General features: G+C 33.6%; 1 pseudogene; it reads right to left on the bottom strand.

The window, feature by feature from the left end:
* Nucleotides 1-23438, bottom strand: part of LOC143409589 (cadherin-10-like) — a 57562-nt pseudogene that overhangs the window by 12400 nt on the left and 21724 nt on the right.

The following is a 23438-nucleotide window of genomic DNA, read 5'->3' as shown; positions in this document are numbered from 1 at the left end:
TAAAACATTTAATACAGAACTGCCCTGTGTTTTCAATCTTCCAGTTGCTCACCTGTCCTGGTCTGACATTTTCACATACAAAAGTGTCATAGAACACAGCAAATTGTGGGGCATTGTCATTAACATCCAAAATTCTCACAGAAACAGCTACATGAGTTGTCTCTTTGGGATTGTCTAGAAAAAATAAAGGAGAAATTTTGTTTAGGAATGCATGTTTGTGCACCAGATTTAATTTATATAGGCATCTTATGGATATTTAAATGCTCACATACTAATAAACATTTCATTCATTCTCCTAACATAATGAGCAAATGCAATGAAGAAATTTACTGCAGGGCCTAATTAAGTAGTCATGAATTCTGTTAATATTGAGCACAATGGGATTATTTTCACTTTGTAAAAAAATTAAGAGTAAAACCTAGTATAATTGAAATCATATCTGTGTCTTTCCTGTCCAAATATACAAGATGTGAATAAATGTTTATTACATAATTTTCACATATAACTTATTTAATCTTTAACATTTTTTTGAGATGAAGAACTATTTTTAAATAAATTAGTTACTTATCCAAGACCAATAAATCCTTGTTCTTCTAAAAACCTATTTTTTGACTATGATAATTAAAATGTATTCTAATAGTAACATTCAAATTGCTTCTTGGAAATTATAATATATGGCTACTAATTCTACAATGTGATAGAATATTTACCCTGAGATATAAAGTTTCAGACATTTTATTTATATAGTCATGAATGATACCATTTCAACAGCCATGACTTGATTTTGCATAACAATTTATTGGTTCTAAATTATCTCTACAAACAAATGGCAAGCTAATAATGATGTATTTACTACAAAGGCTAAAATAAAGAGCATCAAAATTTTCAAATAAAGTGATGCAGTTAAAATATTTTGATTTGTAAAGGAAATAAAAAATGTTCCTTATTTACCTTAGCTTGAGTAACAAACCTATAATAGTCACAATTGCATCATCTTCATTGTAGATTTTTCTAAGCAGTTTTCTTGATATCTGAGTGTTTTAACATTTTAAAATCATGTTATAATTATTCAGAATTAAATACAAATATCACAATCTTTAGATAAAATCCATCTTCTTTGAAAACTTTGACAAAGTAGAGGAACAATATTAGAAAATAGAAATGTTGAAGAAACGTCTGCAATTCCATATCCCTTCCAGCACCACTGAAAACAGTAAAGAAGTTGATACAACCTAAGTGTCCATCAACTGATTAATGGATAAAGAAAATGTGGTCCATATACACAATGGAATATTATTTGATTCTGAAAAAGAATCAATTGCTGTCTTTGGCAACAATCTGGAAGTAACTGGAGATTGTTGCATTAAGTAAATAAGCCAGACACAAAAAGACAAGTACTTCATAATTTCACTCATATGTTAAATCTCAAAAAGTGGAATGCATAAAAGTTGAGAGTAGAATGCTGGTTACCAGAGGCTGTAAAAAGTAGAGAAGTGAGAAAAAATAAGAAAAGGTTGATCAATGGATACAAAGTTATAGTTACAAAGTAGTAAGAAATTCTGGTGTGCTTATGCTCAGGAGGGGAAATACAGATAACAACAATGTGCTATATATTTTAGAACTCAGAAGAAAGGATTTTGGAAGTTTCCATCATAAAGAAATTATAAATATTTGAGGAGAAGCTTTTGTTTAACCTGATTAATCACCATGCCATATGTGTGTGTATAAGAATATGTATATATTTTAATATAAAATATTAAGTGGAATCCCACTAATATGTACATTTTTTGTTTTTAATGTATAAGTTAAAACTAAATTTAAAAGAATAAAAGGGAAGTTTAGCTTTATAAAAGCCCAAAGAGTAAATTTAACAATCTTATTAAGTGATATAAACCAAAAAGTGCTATGGATATTATCATTTGCCCTTACAAAATTTATCTGACTTGCTAATTTTAACTAAATAATTTTCAGATACAAATAAAAATACTGTCATATACAAATAGAGTACATATTACTGCTGAAAAGAATTCTTCTTCCAGCTATGTGTAATTGTATTGTTATTAATATAATAATTTCAGCTTTTTAAAAATAATGTGTAAGAACTGATTTCTTAGCAGGCATATTTAAAGTCTGAAGTAGTAAAAAGGAAGGCAAATAGGATTCTAAATCTATCTGAAGTATATTCAACTTCTGTTCCTTTTTCCAAGAGGGAATTTAAAATGCATCTCCTTGACACTCCTCTTAAGTCTTAGCTCTGACTTCTTAATCCACATATATTCTGTTGACAGGTTCTAATTTCCTGTTTGTAATGTATGGCTGCATGCCCTCCACCTTTTCCTGCATCAGGTGGCTGAGAGTTCATACCCTGGAGGTAAAGTGAGCTTCTTTTATATCCAAGTCCACTCATGTTCACGCATTGTGACTTTGCCCAATGCCTTATTACTCAGTATGTGTAAAAACACAGGGCTTCTGATCTCACATAGTTATTTGGAAAATTAGGTGTGATAAATCAGGAAAAGTTCTTGTCAGAGCATCAGTTTGATGACTAGTACTTCAAACATGTTAAATGTTATGAACATCATTTTTATTACCAATATCATGTATTCATGGCTATTTTATAAGTGTTTGTGCAATCTTTCTCCATGTAATGCATTCACCCATTAAAAACCTGTTAACAAGCTTTCTCACAATTCATGTTGGTCTGAAGAGGTGCCCATTGGGAAGAAGAAGAGAGAAAAGGAAAATAAACAGAAAAATATTTACCATTGTATCTGCACCTTTATCTGTCTCATTCTATTCATAAGACCCAGAGGTAGAGTACTCACCAAAAATGGACCCCTGACTCTCAAGTTTCCTGTTGCTATGAAGAAGAGTGGAAATGCACACTTCTTCCATTTCTCTAGAACTTGTTCTTTAATCTACTGCTATAGTAAGTGGACATAAACAAAATGTGTATTTTCAATATAAAGTGTGACATAAAAGTAACTTTTGTTGGTAGCAATTCAATCACTAGCTATGTCACAGAAAACAAGAAGAAAAAGGAAAGTTTCAAGCCTCAAAAATGGCTTTGTTAGACTTTGCCCTAACACAATATGTAGATTCTTTAGCCTCTTTCCAAATAGTCCAAGGATCTTCAAAAGCTAAAGCCACAGGGATGATTGTCTTTGTAAAGCATTGGGTCTGGCATCACCTATTAAAAAAGCAATGTGTGTGTGTGTGATATATGTATGTGTGTGAATAAATAAATATATATATTCACACACATTTGTTGGCAAATGCCATGGCTTATGTATAAATAAACAAACAAGCATTCTGAGAATGCAGAATCATACAGAAGAGCTGTTGGCATATATTTACCACTTGAGTCTCCCTCAGAGTCCTTCAGGAAAGCAGGAGAGTAGCACAATGTACCAGCAACAAAGGATCTTAAAATGTGTGTGCTGAGGTGAGACTATGACTAGAATTCCAAAAGCTTTTGCAATTATCTAAATAGAAGTCTTCAATTATTGTCTAGATACCCCAGATTTTCAAAAAATAGAACTGTATGTTGCACATGCTTAGGACACAACTTTTTTTTTACTAATATGTAATGGAGTCCTTTCTTCCTATACCAAGCTCCATTGTCCTCAGAGTGTATTGAAATGATTATAGCTAAATTTTCTTGAAGGAACTCTTTGGCCACTACAATAAATGTGTTCTGAAACTTCAAGTTTATTATTAAGACCCTGATTATGTCCTTAATTTTAGATTTTTTTCATTCTCTGCATGGCATTTTAAAATATTTTTTAAAGATGAAAAGGGGAATTATGCCATGGAATAATGCACTAAATAATTACTTGCAGTAGATAGCACTTGCCACATGATGTGATACATTGCATTGGAATGCAGAATTAAACTGTTTGAGGCAGGGCCTGGAAACACATTGGTAAGAAGTACATTTTATGTCATTCTGTCCTGCTCCAGGCGAGGTGTGTGACATGCTTAGCATAAAACCAGTGTTTAAAGTCTTGTAAAAATAATTCCCTATATGCAGTTTCCCTTTCACTCTCATTGCTTAATTTAATTCTTAGAATAGCATAATGGGACCCTGACTGGTGTTGGTTTGGCAGGTAGGTAATTCCAACAGTTGTGCCACAGATTGAATTCAGTTAGTGGCAAAAAAATAGGTTCAGTTCTTAGAAGAGCTAATTGGCTTAGCTTTTCACTGAATCATAATTACTTCAACTAGCTTTAGAAGTTAAATTTCTCACAGTATCTGAAATGGAAAGTGCAATTCCAAGCTCATTGGACCTGAGAAAGTATCTTGAAATGAGCAGAGCACAAACAACCTTACTTTTGGAATGAGGAGAATCATGTTGGACACAATCAACTCTTAGGATGAAGACAGAGAAGTGACAGCTTTCATAAAGGAAAACTCCAACAATTGTTAGTATTAACAGGTACCACTGTTTATATCTCATTGTGATGAAACTGGATTTTTTTAGCGTTGGTCTGTATTTCAGAGCCAAATTAGAAAGATAAACTAAATCTATTAATATAGCTTGAAGCTTTGAATGATTGCTGATGATCTGCCTAGACTCGTTACATTCTTCAGAGGCACTTGGTGATTCAGACCTGATGTTTTGCCTTCCAAAGTCTGGAATGGTTACTTCAAATAACTTGACCTTGATACCTATTTGAGGATTCATCTTAGTATTTCAGATATGGAAATTACCAGCTTGCTATCTGACCATGACTTAACTCCTGATGAATATTTATTTTTAAAGCAGTTTGAATTGCACTGCTTCATGTTTGTCTCAGTATGTAATCAGAAATGGAGCAGGTTTGTGAGACCTGAACATGTGATTTCACCTGTTGACCAGGACCGCCCATCTTAAAGAACCCCACACTAGACTGAAGAAGCTACTGTTGAATTTCTTAATACTTTTTGAATAGGCCATCTCTCATTTCAACTTGAAAATGAGTTCCATAAATGATGCTGGCCATCCTGTGTTCAGGCAACACCTTTTGCAACTAAAGAAAAAGGGGGTTTGAATCCTTGATCTCTGTTTAGAGTTTGAAGAAATTTTGTAAATTATGTGTAGAATTATTAGAGCTAGAACTGGAATAACCTGTTATAAGTCCCAATTTACTACCTCTAGCATTATTTCAGAAAGTTTCAAAAATCTCCAGATTTTTAGTTTTAGTTTCTTCTCATTTAAATGAGGCTAATTTAATATATTAGCAAGATTAAATGTAATTTTAAATTCTTAGAATCATAACCCATACCTGGTTTATCACAGATTCACAATAATAGTGTTGATGTAAAAATTTAATATCTCAGTTGTTTCCTCAAAAGAGAAAATTTGCAGTATCCATTCTATTTGAATGTTATTAGTTAATAATAAATGTTAGATTTACAGATACTTTAGAGTAGCAGAATATGCTAACACAAAATATATCATTTTGCTATAAGGATTACGTTGACCCAAAGACATTAAGAAAAAAAGAAAAAAAGTAAGAAAGAAAGAAAAAGAGAAAATCAAGGTTGAGGATATAGCTCAGGGGTAGAGCACTTGCCTAGCATGTGAAAGGCCCTGGATTCAATCCCCAGGACTGTAATATAAGATCACATAAAATACAATAGTATAAATAGAATGTACAAGAAGGATACTCTGAACCTTTCCTTTTTTTTTCCTGAAAGCAGAAGAAAAAACTCTTATATAAAAAGTATTCTTACATATCATGAAGACAGTGACATTCTTAATATTAAGGAGGACAGGCAATTGAAACAGAGAAAATTCTGTACAAAAACAAACAAAAATAAACATTCTGTAAATATTTAGTTATTTTTTCACTATTGCCTCTTTTTGTTCATCTTAGTTCAAAAGTATTCAGGCTTTGCAACTTTTTTTGGTTCCTCATTTCCTTAAGAATGCTCCTTATTACATAAATCTTAAATAAATGTGTGTGCCTTTCTCCTCTTAATCTGCCATAATATCAATTTAATTTTCAGACGTGGTAAAAAATTCTAAGATAGCATAAATGCAATTTTGCTTCTTTTACAATACCTATAGTCTTTCCTCAGCATATATCTAAAAGAAATACTGAAAAAAATAGGTTTTTGAGGAATCAATTTAAGATTTCAACTAAAACTATAATTCATAGACCTGCCTGTGTGGAACTCAGGCTCACAGGGAAGCCAGTCTATGCCTCCCTTGCAAGGCAGACACTCACAAGAGCCTAGCCTCTGACTTAGGACTGACTCTTCCCACCAGAAGACTAGTGTGCCTCAGGCACAGGACCGCCCCTTCCAACCAGCTGACTACCATGGGAGGCCAAGCCTAGTTGCCCAGATCCACCCACACCAGTCTTTGAGAGACCCAGGCTCACAGCCGGCCTGGTAACTCCCCCACCCCGACCCCCACCTTCCAGGCGGGGCCAGACACCTACCAGAGACTAGCCTATGATGCAGGAACTCCCCTTCTGACAAGTAGACTACTAAGGAGGTTAAGCCCAGAGGCCCAGATTCAACCACTCTAACTTGCACAGATCCAGGATGCAGTAGTATGCATTTAGGGACACCAGCAGGGTCTGGAAGCCCAACATCAAGGTGAGGTACAGATAATCTGCATAGGTACTAAAAGAATATAGGAAAGAAATTGTAATATCTCATATCCACACTGCAAGAAAGGAAAACACAGAGACAACATGAAAAAACAAGTGAGGAAAGTGCCCCGAACAAACCAGGACATAATAACAGAACCAATGGACAGCGAAGTTGATGAAATGTCAGAGAAGGAGTTCAGAAGATTCATAGTTAAAATATCTGTCAATTAAAGAATAACTTAAATGAGAAAATACAGGAAAAAAATTGATCACTCCAACAATGAGATAAGAGAGCAAATACAGGTAGCAAAAGATTACTTCAAGAGAAAGATTCGGGAAAAAAAAGAAGTCAAAAATCCTTGATATGAAGGATACAATAAATCAAATAAAAAACTCAGTAGAAAGCATAGCCAACAGACTAAATCACTTGGAAGAAAGAATACAGACAATGGAGACAAATTATACAATCCAGAAAATAAAGTTGATCACTCAGTAAAGATAGTTAGAAACCATAAACAGAACATCCAATAATTATGGGACAGCATGAAAAGACCAAATCTAAGAGTTATTGGGAAAGAGGAAGGCACAGAGTTTCAAACCAAAGGAAAGCACAATCTCGTCAATGAGATAATATCAGAAAATTTTCCAAGCATGAAGAGCGAGTTGATAAAAACAAATACAAGATCATTACAGGACACCAAATGTACAAAATCACAATCAATCTACACCAAGATACATTATAATGAAAATACCTAGGATACAGAATAAGGATAGAATCTTAAAAGCTGCAAGAGAGAGGAATCAGATCACACATAGTGGGAGACAAATTCAAATATCAGCAGATTTTTGAACCCAGACCCTCAAGGCCAGGAGATCATGGAACAACATATACCAAGCTCCGAAAGAAAATGGATGCCAACCAAGAATCTTATATCCAACAAAACTAAGCTTTAGATTTGATGATGAAATAAAAATCTTCCATGATAAACTAAAAGTTAAAAGAGTTTACAACTAGAAAGCCTGCACTACAGAACATCTGCAGCAAAATATTCCAAGAAGAGAAAATAAAAAACAATGTTGAAAATCAGCAGAGAGAGGGATTACACTAAAGGAAAATCTAATCAGAGGAGATTCCAAGTCACATTAAATACCAAAAATAAACAAGAACAAAAATTTTTGGGAATACAAATCATGTCTCAATAATAATACTGAATGTTAATGGCCTAAACTCACCAATCAAAAGACATAGATTAGCAGATTGGATTAAAAAAAAAGAAAAAGAAAGACCCAACAATATGCTGCCTCCAAGACACTCATCTCCTAGAAAAAGACATCCACAGACTGAAATTAAATGGTTGGGAAAAATCATAACAGTTACATGGACTGCGGAAGCAAGCAGGGGTTTTCATCCTCATATCAAATAAAGTAAACTTCAAACTAAAGTCAATCAAAAAGGATAAAGAAGGACACTATATACTGCTCACAGGAACCATACACCAACAAGAATTAACAATTATAAATATATATGCCCCAAACAATGGAGCATCTACATTCATCAAACAAAATTTTCTCAAGTTTAAAAGTCAACTAGACCACAAGACAATAATTTTGGGTGACTTTAACACACCTCTTTCATCACTAGATAGATCTTCCAAACAAAAGCTGAACAAAGAAACTATGGAACTCAATAATACAATCAGTAACTTAGACTTAACTGACATATATAGAATATTTCATCCTTCAAAGAGAGAATACACTTCTTCCCAGCAGCACATGAATCATCTCTAAAATAGACCATATACTATGCTACAAAGTAACTCTTAGCAAATATATAAAAGTAGAGCTACTACCCTGCATTTCGTCAGATCATAATGGAATGAAATTAGAAATCAATGACAAAATAAGAAATAAAATCCACTCCAACACCTGGTGACTAAATAACATGCTACTGAATGAACAGTGGGCTACAGAAGACACCAAGGAGGAGATTTAAAAAATTTTAGAGGTGAATGAGAACACAGATATAACATATCAAAATCTCTGGGACACTATGAAAGCAGTTCTAAGAGGAAAGCTCATTGCATGGAGTTCGTTTCTTAAAATAAGAAAACGTCAACAAATAAATGACTTAACATATATCTCAAAGCCCTAGAAAAAGAAGAACAAATCAACACCAAAAGCAGCAGAAGATAGGAAATAATTAAAATCAGAGATGACATACAATCAATCAACAAGTACATGAAAAAATGCTCACCATCTCTAGCAGAGAAATGCAAATCAAAACCACCCTAAGATACCATCTCACTCCAGTAAGATTGGCAGCCATTAGGAAGTCAAACAACAACAAGTGCTGGCGAGGATGTGGGGAAAAGGGTACTCTTGTACATTGCTGGTGGGACTGCTAATTGTTGCGGCCAATTTGGAAAGCAGTATGGAGATTTCTTGGAAAGCTGGGAATGGAACCACCATTTGATCCAGCTATTCCCCTACTCGGTCTATTCCCTAAAGACCTAAAAAGAGCACACTATAGGGACACTGCTACATGCATGTTCATAGCAGCACAATTCTCAATAGCAAGACTGTGGAACCAACCTAGATGCCCTTCAATAGACGAATGGATAAAAAAAATGTGGCATTTATACACGATGGAGTATTACTCTGCATTAAGAAATGACAAAATCATTGAATTTGCAGGGAAATGGATGGCATTAGAGCAGATTATGGTAAGTGAAGCTAGCCAATCTCTTAAAAACAAATGCCAAATGTCTTCTTTGATATAAGGAGAGTAACAGAACAGAGTAGGGACAAAGAGCATGAGAAGAAGATTAACATTAAACAGGGATTAGAGGTGGGAGGGAAAGGGAGAGAGAAGGGAAATTGCATGGAAATGGAAGGAGACCCTCAGGGGTATACAAAATTACATACAAGAGGAAGTGAGGGGAAAGAAGGAAAACTATAAGGGGGAGAAATGAATTACAGTAGAGGGGGTAGAGAGAGAAGAGGGGAGGGGAGGGGGGAGGGGGGATAGTAGAGGATAGGAAAGGCAGCAGAATACAACAGACACCAGAATGGCAATATGTAAATCAATGGTTGTGCAACTGATGTGATTCTGCAATCTGTATATGGGGTAAAAATGGGAGCTCATATCCCACTTGAATCAAAGTGTGAAATATGATATATCAAGAACTATGTAATGTTTTGAACAACCTACAATAAAAATTAATTTAAAAAAAATCAGAGCTGAAATGAATGAAATTGAAACAAAATAAACAAATGAAAAAATTGACAAGAACAAAATGTTGGTTGCTTGAAAAAATAAATAAAACTGATAGACCCTTAGCCATGCTAACAAAGAGAAAAAGAGAGAAAACCCAAATCACTAACATTCATGATGAAAAAGAAAATATCACAACAGACACTACAGAAATATAGAAAACAATTAGAAATTATTTTGAAAACTTGCACTTCAATAAAATAGAAAATATTGAAGGCATTGACAAATTTCTAGAGTTATATAATTTGCCCAAATTGAATCAGGATGATACACAGAATTTAAACAGCTCAATTTCAAGTGATAAAATAGCAGACATCATCACAAGTCTACCAATCAAGAAAAGCCCAAGACTGGACAGATACACAGCCAAGTTCTACATAAGACCTTTAAAGAAAAACTAATACCAATACTCTTCAATTCATTTGAGGAAATAGAAAAAGAGGCAGCACTTCAAAACTCATTGTATGATGCCAATATCACTCTGATTCCAAAACCAGGCAAAGACACATCAACAAAAGAAAACTTCAGACCAATATCTCTAATGAATACAGATGCAAAAATTCTAAATAAAATTCTGGCAAATCGAATTCAAAAACATATCAAAAAGATCATGCACGACGATCAAGTAGGATTCATCCAGGGATGCAAGGTTAGTTCAACACATGAAAATCAATAAATATAATTCATCACATCAATAGAATGAAAGATAAGAATCATATGATCATCTCAATTGACTCAGAAAAAGCATTTGACAAAATATAGCACACATTTATGTTCAAAACAGTGGAAAAACTAGGTATAACAAGAACATATCTCTATGTCCTAAAGGCTATCAATGCTAAGCCCCAGGCCAACATCATTCTAAATGAAGAGAAATTGAAGTCATTTCCTCTAAAAACTGGAACAAGACAGGGATGCCCACTTTCATCCCTTCTATTTAACATAGTTCTTGAAACACTGGCCAGAGGAATTAAACAGATGAAAGAAATTAAAGGATACACATAGGAAACGAAGAACTCAAATTGGCACTCTTTGCTGATGATGTGATTCTGTACTTAGAAGACCCTAAAAGTTCCACCAGAAAACTTCTAGAATCAGTAAATGAATTCAACAAAGTATCAGGATATAAAATCAATGCCCATAAATCAAAGACATTTCTGTATATCAGTGACAAATCCTCAGAAAGGGAAATGAAGAAAACTACCCCATTCTCAGTAGCCTCAAAAAATTTGGAATGAATTTAATGAAGGAGGTAAAAGATCCATATAATGAAAATTACAGAACCCTAAAGAATGAAGTCAAAGAAGACCTTAGAAGATGAAAAGATCTACCTTGCTCTTAGATAGACAGACTTAATATTATCAAGATGACCATACTTCCAAAATCACTCTACAGATTTAATGCAATTCTGATCAAAATCCCCAAGACATTCTTCATAGAAATAGAAAAAGCAGTTATAAAATTCATCTGGAAAAATAAAAAGCCCAGAATAGCTAAAGCAATCCTTAACAGGAAGAGTGAAGCAGGTAGCATAACTATACCAGACCTTAAACTATATAGGATAGAGAAATAGTAACAAAACAGGATAGTATTGGCACCAAAACAGACTGGTAGACAAATGGTACAGAATAGAGGACACAGAAATTAACCCACAAAATTACAATTCTCTTATATTAGACAAAGGTGCCAACAACATGCATTGGAGAAAAGATAGCCTGTTGAACAAATGGTACTAGGAAAACTGAAAATCCATATGCAACAAAATGAAATTAAACCCCTATCTCACACCATGCACGAAACTCAAGTCAAAATGAATGAAGGACTTAGGAATACAACCAGAGACTCTGCATATAATATAAGAAAAAGTAGGCCCTAATCTCCATGATGTGGGATTAGGCCCCAACTTCCTTAATAATAATCTGGTGGCACAAGAATTAAAATCAAGAATCAATAAATGGGATGGACTCAGACTAAAAAGTTTCTTCTCAGCAAAAGAAACAATCTGTGAGGTGAATACAGAGCCTACATCCTGAGAGCAAATCTTTATCCCTCACACATCAGATCACTAATCTCTAGGGTATATAAAGAACTCAAAAAGTGAAACATCAAAAAAACCCAAATAACCCTATCAATAAATGGTCCAAGGACCTGAACAGACACTTCTCAGAAGAAGATATACAATCAATCAACAAATATATGAAAAATGTTCATTATCTCTAGCAATTAGAGAAATGCAAATCAAAACCACTTTAAGATTTCATCTCACTCCAGTCAGAATGGCAGCTATTATGAAGACACACAACAATAAGTTCTGGCGAGGATGTGGAAAAAAATGTATACTCATACACTGCTGGTGAGACTGCAAATTGGGACAGCCAATATGGAAAGCAGTATGGAGAATCTTTGGACAATTGGAAATGTACCCTCTATTTGACCCAGCTATCCCTCTCCTTGGTCTGTATCCAAAGGACTTAAAAACAGCATACTATAGGGACACAGCCACATCAATGTTTATAGCAGCACAATTCACAATAGCTAAACTGTGGAATCAACTAGATGCCCTTTAATAGATGAATGGATAAAAATGGTATATTATTCATCAATAAAAGTGAATAAAATCATGGCATTTTCAAGTAAATTGATGGAATTAGAGAAGATAATGCTAAGTGAAATTTGCCAATCCCAAACCATCAAACACTGAAAGTTTTATTTGATACAAGGAGGCTGATTCATAGTGGGGTAGGAAGAGGGAGCATGGGAGGTACAGACAAACTCTAGATAGGGCAGAGGGGTTGAAAGGGAAGGGAGGGGGCATGGGGTTATAAATGATGGTGCAATGTGATGATCATTATTATCCAAAGTAACATGTATGAAGACATGAATTGTTGTGAATATACTTTGTATACAACCAGAGATATAAAAAATTGTACTCTATATGTTTAATAAGAATTATAATGCATTCTGCTGTCATATATAAATAAATTTTAAAGATAAATAAAATAAATATAAATTTCTTAGAACAAAAACTATAATTTGTATAATTTGTATAAGCAATGAATGAATTATTTTAGTATATAATTAAATCTATAAATATATGTTAAATATACAAAACTAAAATATACAGAATTATAAACATAAATATGTATTATAGACATAAAGTCATCTTACTGATTTCAGCAGCTATGACAGTAAGATTGTGCCATTGAGATAGTTCACGGTCAAGTGGTTTTGATGTGTAAAGCGATCCATTTCCAGAATGTATGTTAAAGATCCGATCAAGGTCAGTATGGCGATCCAAAGAAAATCTGAACATAGAGGCCAAAGAAAAACACATGGCAGTGTTATTGAAGTGTTACAGGAGAAAATGGTAAAATTAAAAGACACACATATTACTAATAATTATCAGAAGAAACACAGTACTGATCTAGAATGTAGAGTTTCATGAGTTAATCACAGAAATACACTCTCTCCAAGTACTTGGTTCTGTATTGAAATGCTAGTCTTCTAAAATCTCTGCTCTTAAAATCATTGTCTATTTTCATGTGAACTAATATTGATATATTTGACCACAACATAGTATGCATTACATGTGATTACAGAATGATGACATAAATACATTATTTAGTAGTGGAGAATTACTGCAGTAATCCATTGCAACAGATCAATCCCAGAAGCTCAGATTTTCCTTAATGACAAAATTGGAGATAACAGTAGGTTCATCAAACTGGTTGGGCATCAACTAATGGTGTTTTGGAGCTTCAGAGTATGATATATACATAGCTTCAGTTTCTAACCACATGTATTATAAAATGTATAACTTTAAAATAGTATAATTCCAGATGAGAAATCTTCATACATCTGTATTAAAATAGGCAGCAATTGGTTATTGTGGCATTGTATTGTATATCATTCTGAAACCTAATACCAGGTTTTTCAATCTTAATGATGTCATTGGGATAAATCCCATTTAAAAAAAACACACTACATGTTTTAGCCTTCACAAATAAAGCAAATAATTTTATCCCTATATCTAGAATAATTCCCAAATTTCACCCCAGATTGACAAAATTAGTTTACTACTGAAAGACCCAACATACATTTTATCTCCTCCTTATAGTCTTCCAAGATCACCTAAATTTCAAGAATCTATCTGCTTCCTACCTAAAGTAACTGTACAACTATATCTGTCATTTCTCATGTATTTGAAATTTGTTTCATTCCAAATCTAAAACAGGAATTTAAACTTGAAAACAATGTGCCTACTGTCCACTATCATAATATATCTACTACTGTAACTTTAATAGGCAGTTAGTGAATATTATTTGATTCTCATATTCTTCTCCAATGGAATGAAAACTCCTTGAATAATATGTTAATATCTGATATGGTTATCTACAAATATTTATCCAATGTAAGAAAGAATGACAGAATTATTAGGAATTTTGGCAAATAGAAGTTCCCTTATTTATATAGAAATGTGATGTGAAGTTGAAATATGTACATTAATAGAAAGCTTTTATTATCATGTATCATGATTTTGCCAAACACAGTTTTTGTGTTTTTCTTAATTAGTTATTTGCAGTTCAGTTTAAAGAAGCAATAATAAGATTTAGAGTATTATGTGATATTATCTTGAAGATGTAGAGAAACTACAGCCCTTCTTTTTCAAGTATTATTCAAAATATAATTTTATTTTCTGATTCTTAAACACCAAATTATATGTTAACTTTCATTTTTCTTTTAAAATCTTTTCCAAGATACATGTTTTCAGTAAAACTTTTTGATTACTGCATTACCATTAAGGATATATGACATAATTTGTAACATGTCCAGAATGATGACATAAACACATTAAACTTGCAGGGATATTTTATTTCTTTGAATATATAAAATTGTCCTTTTATATCCACTGGGGATTAGAACCAATGCACATTCTCCTTTAAATCATTTCTAGATTGTTTATAATACCTAATATAAGATAAATGCCATACCCTACACAAGTAATTATTGTGCTATACTATTTGGGAAATAATGACAAGAAAAATGTCTTCATACATTCAGTACAAACAATATCTTTCCAAAAACTTTCCATTGATTTTGTTTGAATTGGTATATGCAGAACCTGTAGAATATATAAATTTACTACATATATGTGCATACTTATCCACAATATTTATATTTATTTGATTATATACATAGTATAGTACATCACATGTATACATTGTATCTGCTTGTTCTACAAAAATAATAAGATATAAGAGTATGCCTTCCTACTTTCTACAACAAGGTGACACAAAGCCATACCTATTGGCATTGTATATTCTATGCATGAATGGACTCTTCCTGGTCCTTTGATTTGTGTTTTCATTAAATATTATATTTATTGTGTTTTTAAGTATCTACATATAGATTTTAATATAAAATAGCCATCAATCTATGTGAGGATGGAATGTATATTTCACTTTGTGGAGATATATATTTATATCAGGACTTAATACTAGTCAACTTGATTTTGTATCATCAAAACTCTGATGTATCATTTTTTAAAAGGACCATTTTGAAATCAGGGACCCAGAACAGAGACGGCTGATGTTAGTTAGAATTTCTGCCAAGAAAATGCTTGGTAAGTATTTAAGGGGTAAAATTGAACATGTATATTAGTTATTTTAAAGCTTAAAGAAAAATTCAGGGAATGCAGCCACTTAGATGAAGACAAGTGGACTGGAGGGGTGATATTCATAGGGAAGTCCTGCTGGCAGTTGGGAGTAATATGTGAATATTATGTACAGTTTTCTTCTGCAGCATGTAAACTGTGATGCTGCACATCAATCCAAGAAATAGTATTTATGCATAATTATATAATTAAATAAAACCATACATACATTTGTCACTGTATATAGTATGACTTCACTTGAAAGTTGGCAGAATTTATAGAATTTTCAAAGTAAGTCTGACCACAGTCATGTGAATGAGTCATGAGTACATACAGAAATTGTACAGCAAACCTTTAAACTAATACTTTACTAGCTCATGTGGAAGCAAAATCAACCTGCTGAGAATTAAAGAAACAAATGAAATCCAGAACACATGATGGAAAAACAGACTAAAGTAAGCGCTCACTTTGATGATGAATATTAGGTATATCTGTGTTTCCTTGCTATATCAGTGCAAATATCAATGCAAACTTTGAGTCTTTCTCATTTTTATGTGTCTATCACATCTCACGTGTTTTGATTGCCATAATAAAGAAAAATGTTGAGTGACTGATATTGCATTTTTTTGAGACAGCTAAACAACAACAACAACAACAAAGCCAAAAACCAAAAACAATGCAAAAATTCCCTTCTTTGATGACTAGATTATAAGTACAATTTGTAAAAATTATGAGAAAACTGAATTATAACACAATCACATTATTTTTAACCGTTTATATTTATCTCACATACAAATATCATGGCTTGGTTGCAATGTGAATGTACATCTAAAAAAGTATTCTTGAGCCCAGGCACAGTGATGTACATTTGTAATCCTAGTGGGAGGTTGACACAGGAAGAGTTCAAAGCCAGCTTCAGCAACTCATTGAGACCCTGTCTCTAAATAAAATACAAAATAGGCTGGGGATATGGCAGTGGTTGAGTGCCTCTGAGTACAATCCCCAGTACCTCGTTTCCCCCAGAAAACAACAAACACTTTAAGGAGACAAACAGATGATACAAGCCAGACTTCAGTCTATAGAATGTGATAAGAATAAGCTATAACCCTTGTGCACACCTTCTCCCAGATATTTAAAGCCAATTTACCTTAAACACTGGGCTCACCAAATTTATGTATAACTTACAGAAAAACTCCTGTAGTATTTTACTGCATTAAATGTTTCAAATAGAATTTCATAATCTCTACGTGAATTTCAATTTCTTCTGTTTCATCTCAAACACAGGCATAATTACCTAATGGGGCTGGAAGCAGAGTCTGGATCCCTTGCCATTACAGTCCCGATTATTGTGCCCACTTCAATATCTTCATGAACCTCAAAGAGGTAGGAGGACCTGCTGAAAACAGGAGGTTCATCTATATCTTCTATAGAGATTTTCACAATTGTGGTATCTTTGAATGGTCCTAGATAATAAAAACGTGGGTCCACATGGGTATTTTCTGCTTCAACCTACAGCGTGTAAAGTCTCCGGCTCTCATAGTCAAGTGGCTGTAAAAAGACAAATGTCATTCAATTAAAGTGAGGGGAATTGTATGACATGCTCATTTCAAGTTAGAGAATGATTTTTAAAATCCAGGTTGAATGCATTTGATTTGCTTAGTAATAAGTTTAGAAAGTAGCACAGATAATTATATAATCCTGAAATATTGTTTAGGATTCAATTTTTACTTTTTATATATTCAAAATGTAACACTTTGGAACTAAAGAAAATGAGATTTTAAACCTTGCAAAAAAATGGGCTAGATGTTCAAACCTATCTCATAGGTGGTGATTCCCTACAAAAAAAAATGGACTGGCAGATTATGTATATGTTGGCATGCACACATGTGTGTTTTGAGGTATTGGGTACTACTAAATTTTTCTAAGCAAAAAAAGTGAAGCTGGGTGTGGTGACATATACCTCTAATCCCAGCAGCTTAGGAGGCTGAGGCAGGAGGACTGTGAGTTCAAAGTCAGCCTCAGCAAAAGTGAGGTGCTAAGCAACTCAGTGATACCTTATCTCTAAATAAAATACCAAATAAGGCTGGGAGGGGCTGTGGATATAGCTCAGTTAGTGGAGTGCTTACTTTGCATGTGTAAGGCCCTGGGTTTAATCCCCAGCATCAAAAAAAAAAAAAAAATAGCGCTAGGGTTTTGGCTCAGTGGCTGAGTACTCCTGAGTTCAATCCCCCTTACCAAAATTTTTTTTAAATTTTAAATTTACAAAATCTTGGTGATAAATTTCCATACTTGCTTGAAAGAGTCAAAATAAAGAAAATCTCAGGAATAAGAAAGGACAATATCCTGTACAACCACAAGAATGAGAAGTTATACTTCATGTATATATAACATGCCAAAATACATTCTACTGTCACGTATAAGTAAAAATAACATATAAAAAAGAGAGCACAGATTTAATAGCAAGTTGGCATGAGGATGCATTAATAAACAAAAAAGGGGCTTTAAATATCAATATAGTTTAACTGTCACAAATAAAGAACTATTCTCTCACCTCACATTCACTCTGAAAGATAAGGTTTATTAACAGAGAAGACATTGCTGAATCAGACTTCCTCCATTTTCTTTTTCATTTTTAGATGCACAAGATTCTGTTTGGATGAGTGATACATTCTGGTCATGGAAAATAATAAAGCTGCTTTGCCCTTTGCTGGTCACTGTTTAATGAAGGTTGAGTACCTCCTGCCTTGCCATGCACTGTCAGGATAGTTTTCTTATTAACCAGTGCCTCAGTGGTTACTTGATGGTTGGCATTTCATTAGAAATTATTGTTTTTTTAAAATTTTCCCTGCATTTTCTCATAAGATGGCACTGATCCTACAATAACGTAACTGGTTACCTTAAAATTGTATCACTGAACATATGTTAGCAGAAAAGTTTAATTTACATAGCATAAGGGGAAATGTGAACAATTGAATTATGTTCCAATCCATTCTGTTTTTATTAGCATCTCTAGTTATTGCTTCATGAATCTGGATGGTGTACTACATTTTATGCTTCCAACTATAATGATATATTGATCTTATTAGATATTAAGCATTTTCTTAGGAAAATAATGTTATTATCGTGGCCTTTTATTAATATGACTTGAAAATATAATCACACATACATTAACTTTTTAAATTTTGTAAAATCTCAAGACTCATGTTTCAATCAATAGAAACACAGTGAACATGTCTAAGAAGCTTTTGGCTTTATATCCTTCTTAAGTAAACTATGAATTACATTCAAGCATTGCAGTGATATATCTTTTAATGGATAATGCATGAGTGAAAAGTACATAATGAAACCTCAACTCTCTAAACACACGATGCTTTTTTTCTGCTGATGCAGAGCACCTTTTTCACAGTTATGATGCCTTCCTGGGTGTCCTTCTCAGTTATAATGTCAAACATATCAGTCCCATCACCATCAATAATTCGGTATTCTACTTCAGCATTTTTCCCAGTGTCGGCATCGGTTGCTTTCACACTTCCAACAGCTGTGCCGACTGGGGAAGATTCAAGAACCCGAAGATGAATGGTGTCTGCAGAGAATAAGAAGAGATGAATAGAGAGATTTCTGAACAGAATTTTCAGAAGTAAAATGTATATGAGAATCCTGTAAATCTTAAACTCTACATTAGATGTTGATTGATTCATTCTTTGAGTATACCAATTATGGTTAACATTCTATTAAAGTCTAGGAGCATGAGGGCTTTGACTTGTGTGTGTGTGTGTGTGTTAAAATGAATACTGAGAACCAACCTCTAATAGTATCAGGAGTTCTGGTTTTGAAAATAAGCATGTTGTCTTTTTTTTCATTTGCTTTGAGTGCAGTTATATATCTATGTGTGTTTATACAATCACAATAAATCACAGGATACACAGTGACTATTTCTATTTAATTAATTTTGCTATGCTGTATTTGGTAATTTTCTTCTCTTCCTTTAGCTGCAAGACAGAACGTTCCAAAATTCCAGTGAAATCAGCTGTAACAGGTAGGAATCTTATTTCTATTTTTGACAAAAAAAAAAAGGAAAGTCGATGGCAGAAATATCAACATGCCCTTCTCAGAGTCAGAGAAAAAAAAAAAAACACTAAAATCTGACAAACTCGCTTTCCTTCCAGAGCAAAACAAGAATTCATCTAAGCCCTTGGTGTACCTGGATGTGCTTCCAGCTTGAACAACCTCTACTGCTAATGAGATTTATGTTTAGCACCTGGTCATAAACTACATATTTCTGACAGGTTAATCGACTGGAAGCACAGTTCTGATTATTGTGCTTTCTTGCTCATAAACCTTAAGTAATTCTCCTTAATATACATAATAAAGTTCAGACCTCTTGTCTAGCCATGTTATTGCCTACATATATCGTTCCTAACATATTTGGCTTTTGTTCACTTTCATGAAAGATTTGCATCTAACAAGACCATTTAGTTTTTTCTGACCCCTACTTTCTTTCCAACATCATTCTATGTATTTTTCTCATGCTATTTCCCTCAAGTAAAATCCTCTCCCCATTACCCAAATATATTTAAAATGCAGTTTGTCAGAAGAAAATAGCACTTTCATGGGTGAAGCGCTTCAGGAATGGTGTTATGCCAAGGGGTCGGGGGCAGGGGGCGGCTCAGAAGAAATAAACCTGCTGACAGCATGATTTTAGAAATCTAGCCTCTAGAACTGTGAGACGAAAAATTTCCTTTTCTTTAGGCTACCTAGCCTATGGAATTTCTGTGGCAGATGTAAGAACCTAATACAGGCAAATACATTCACTCAGTTTTAAAAGTAATTTTCTAGGAGAACATTGTGAGAACTCAGTTTTCATCACATACCAGTCGGTCTCAGAGGGTATTTTCTTACCTTTTTCTCTGTCTCTGGTATCACACTATGGAAAGTCAGTTAACTCATTTCGTGACTACTCTCCTACTGCCTCTCCTGGCCTTTTTCATCACTTCACTTTGGAACACCCGAGCCCTGGGTATTTGGATGGTTCCCTTGATCACCTCCTTCAAGTACTTGCCCAACTATGACCTTCTCAGAAACATTCCATCAGTAACCTAATTGCAAATAGACTGTTCAGAAGTAGTAATCCCAGTCGTGCTTCTTACCTCTTTCCATTGCCAGGCACTATACTATCTACATACCTATTTATGTATGCCACAAGGACATAAAACATAGGCTGGTTGCATTTTTTCACCAATGTTTTCCCTCTGAATATTATAAGCAATATATGATGATTGCTCCCATTTTACTTAAGGTACGACAAAAGATCCATAGGCTGACTTTTCCTAATTTTGCTCTTTCATTCTCTCCCTTAATTTATACTTAGGAGTAACATCTTTCTCCTTGAGGTTTTCCTACATGTTTTTCTTATTTCAGTTTAATACATTTTTCCCTCCTCATAAAAAATTACCCATTTAAATCTATAGGACTGCTTATTATTTGTTTGATATATGCCTGTATCATCAATCTTCTAGTGCAGAACTAGAACTCTAGCCTTCTTACTTCAAGAACTTTCTTTAAAAAATTAAATGTCATACAGTCAACAAATCAATCTATTAAAATACAGAAAAATGTCCTTTGTGAAATGCAAAAATGATCACAATACAGAAAGAATACAAAAATGATCACTACAATACAGAAAGAACTCATTATGAAGGTGAACAGTTTAACTTCATTTATTTTAGAAAGCCTAAAATCTGATCTCTGCTAAAAACCTTAGTATTTTTATTATGTATTTTCAAATCTACAGTACATAAGAAATGCAGCCAAGCTAATGTGTTCTCAACTAAGTATCAGGTAACCATCCCCAAAATTACAAATATATGATATGTTTGGAAAACAAATATAAATAATATGAATGATTTGATTTATATGTACATAAAACTGAATGATATCCATTTTGAGATTACATATTTTTTTAAGCAGATAGCATTTATTGCAATATGATCAAGGACTAGTTTATGAGGCAAGTTTGAGTAAATTTTTTAAAACAGTATTTATTAAACTCTTTGACTATGCCACAAGCTAAACATTAGCACAAAATGGTAAATTAAAATCTTTATATTCTTGAAAAAACTTGAAAGAAAAATATCAAAATTAATTTATAAATGTTCAAATTAAGAAGAAAAAACAAGTTGAGGGGAAAATCCTACAATTGAAGAAGTAATGAAGTAAAATGTGGTGCACAGAAAATACTACCAAAAAAAGATAATTTATCATTTTGTATACTTATAAAAAATAAAGACAAGATGAAATTAAATTAATAGTTTCAGCCTGAAACATAGGAAAATGACATAAACACAAAGCTAAAGAAATAGGAGATAGTAAAAAAATATAGAAACTAATAAAGTTGATACATATAAAAGGAAGAGATTAAAAATATAAAACATTGGGCTGGGGATGTGGCTCAAGTGGTAGCTCGCTCGCCTGGCATTCGTGCGGCCCGGGTTCGATCTTCAACACCACATACAAACAAAGATGTTGTGTCCGCCGAAAACTAAAAAATAAATATTAAAAAAATTCTCTCTCTCTCTCTCTCTCTCTCTCTCTCTCTCTCTCCCTCTCTCACTCTCTCTTTAAAAAAATATAAAACATTGTTTCTTATATTAAAGACCTTACAAAACAATCAAATGTCTGGAAACGTTTCTTATGGAAAAGGAAGAAAAAGAAAAACCTATTATTAAAAATTTTACAGAAAAAGACTACAACTGCAGAAGATTGGAAAATTAGAAAATATTAGAAATATTGTATGTTGAAAAATGAATACAAATAATTTAAACTATACCAAACCCTACTAATGAAGAAGTAAAGGATGATTTTAAAATCATCTACCATTCAGACACAAATAGCTCATTTTTCAAAGAACAGAAAATTCATGGACCAGAAAATTCTAGTTTTATGCAAAGTCTTCCAGAGAACAGAAAAGAAAGACTGTTTTCTAACTCACTATATGAGATCAGTATAACCCTGGTAAAGAAAGCAAATGATAAGTGTTTGGTGGGTAATATAGTATGGTCAAATTTTCAAGTCTACCACATGTAAATACTCAGTCCATTTTTTATATTTCATAATCTCAATTGTAAAGTTCAGTTTATGCCAAATATTTTTCTAATCACTTTTCTATTGTTATGCCAGATTTGTGGGACCCCAATAGACCTTCAGGAGCTGAATCCGATGCAATCACACAAAAGTCTTTATCTCAAGCCTGGACTCACAACTGTTCCCTATGCAGTGTCCTAGGGAGTGAGTCCTGGTCCTTTGTTCAGTGAGATTTTATAGATTTTGGGGGGATACTCTATGTGTCACAACATCACACAGCAAATCATTCCATACTTCGGGAAAATCAAACAACAACTCTTAACATTGATTAGCACATTCAATGGTGGGAACAAATTGGGTAGGGGTGACTGGTTAGTACAATAGGGGGATTCATTTGAACTGATTGGTTTAGGCCATGAGGGGTATATGTGCTAAACTACCTGGTTTCCCAACATGTTATCAACCACCATAAACTACTTGGGGGTCATCTGGCATTCCAAGTATTTTCCCTGTCTCATGCTGATTGGAGGTTGCTAGGGGGTTGCTATGGGTCCTCACCTAGCCTAACTGAATCAGGGACACCTGGCACCAGGGACCTCTCCTGTTATTTACAGACAAACAACACAGCAGGGTGGGTATGTGCCTAGGACTGCTCTGTGGGTTTTTCCAAGGACAAGAATCACGCCCCCTCCTTGGACAGGCTTTTCTTTGAGGTAGAGTCCAGTTTCTCAAAAGTGGAGTCACATTAGTTTCTCACTATCAAATTTCTTACTCTTTGAATTTCATCATCTTTTCCATTAGTCTTTAGGAGATCTCATTTTGCTTTTGGTTATCATCTTCTTA

The sequence above is a fragment of the Callospermophilus lateralis genome, unplaced genomic scaffold (assembly GCF_048772815.1).
Source record: "Callospermophilus lateralis isolate mCalLat2 unplaced genomic scaffold, mCalLat2.hap1 Scaffold_103, whole genome shotgun sequence".
Lineage (NCBI taxonomy): Eukaryota > Metazoa > Chordata > Mammalia > Rodentia > Sciuridae > Callospermophilus > Callospermophilus lateralis.
Note: the sequence above shows the minus strand (reverse complement) of the source record. Positions and strands in the feature narration are given on the sequence as shown.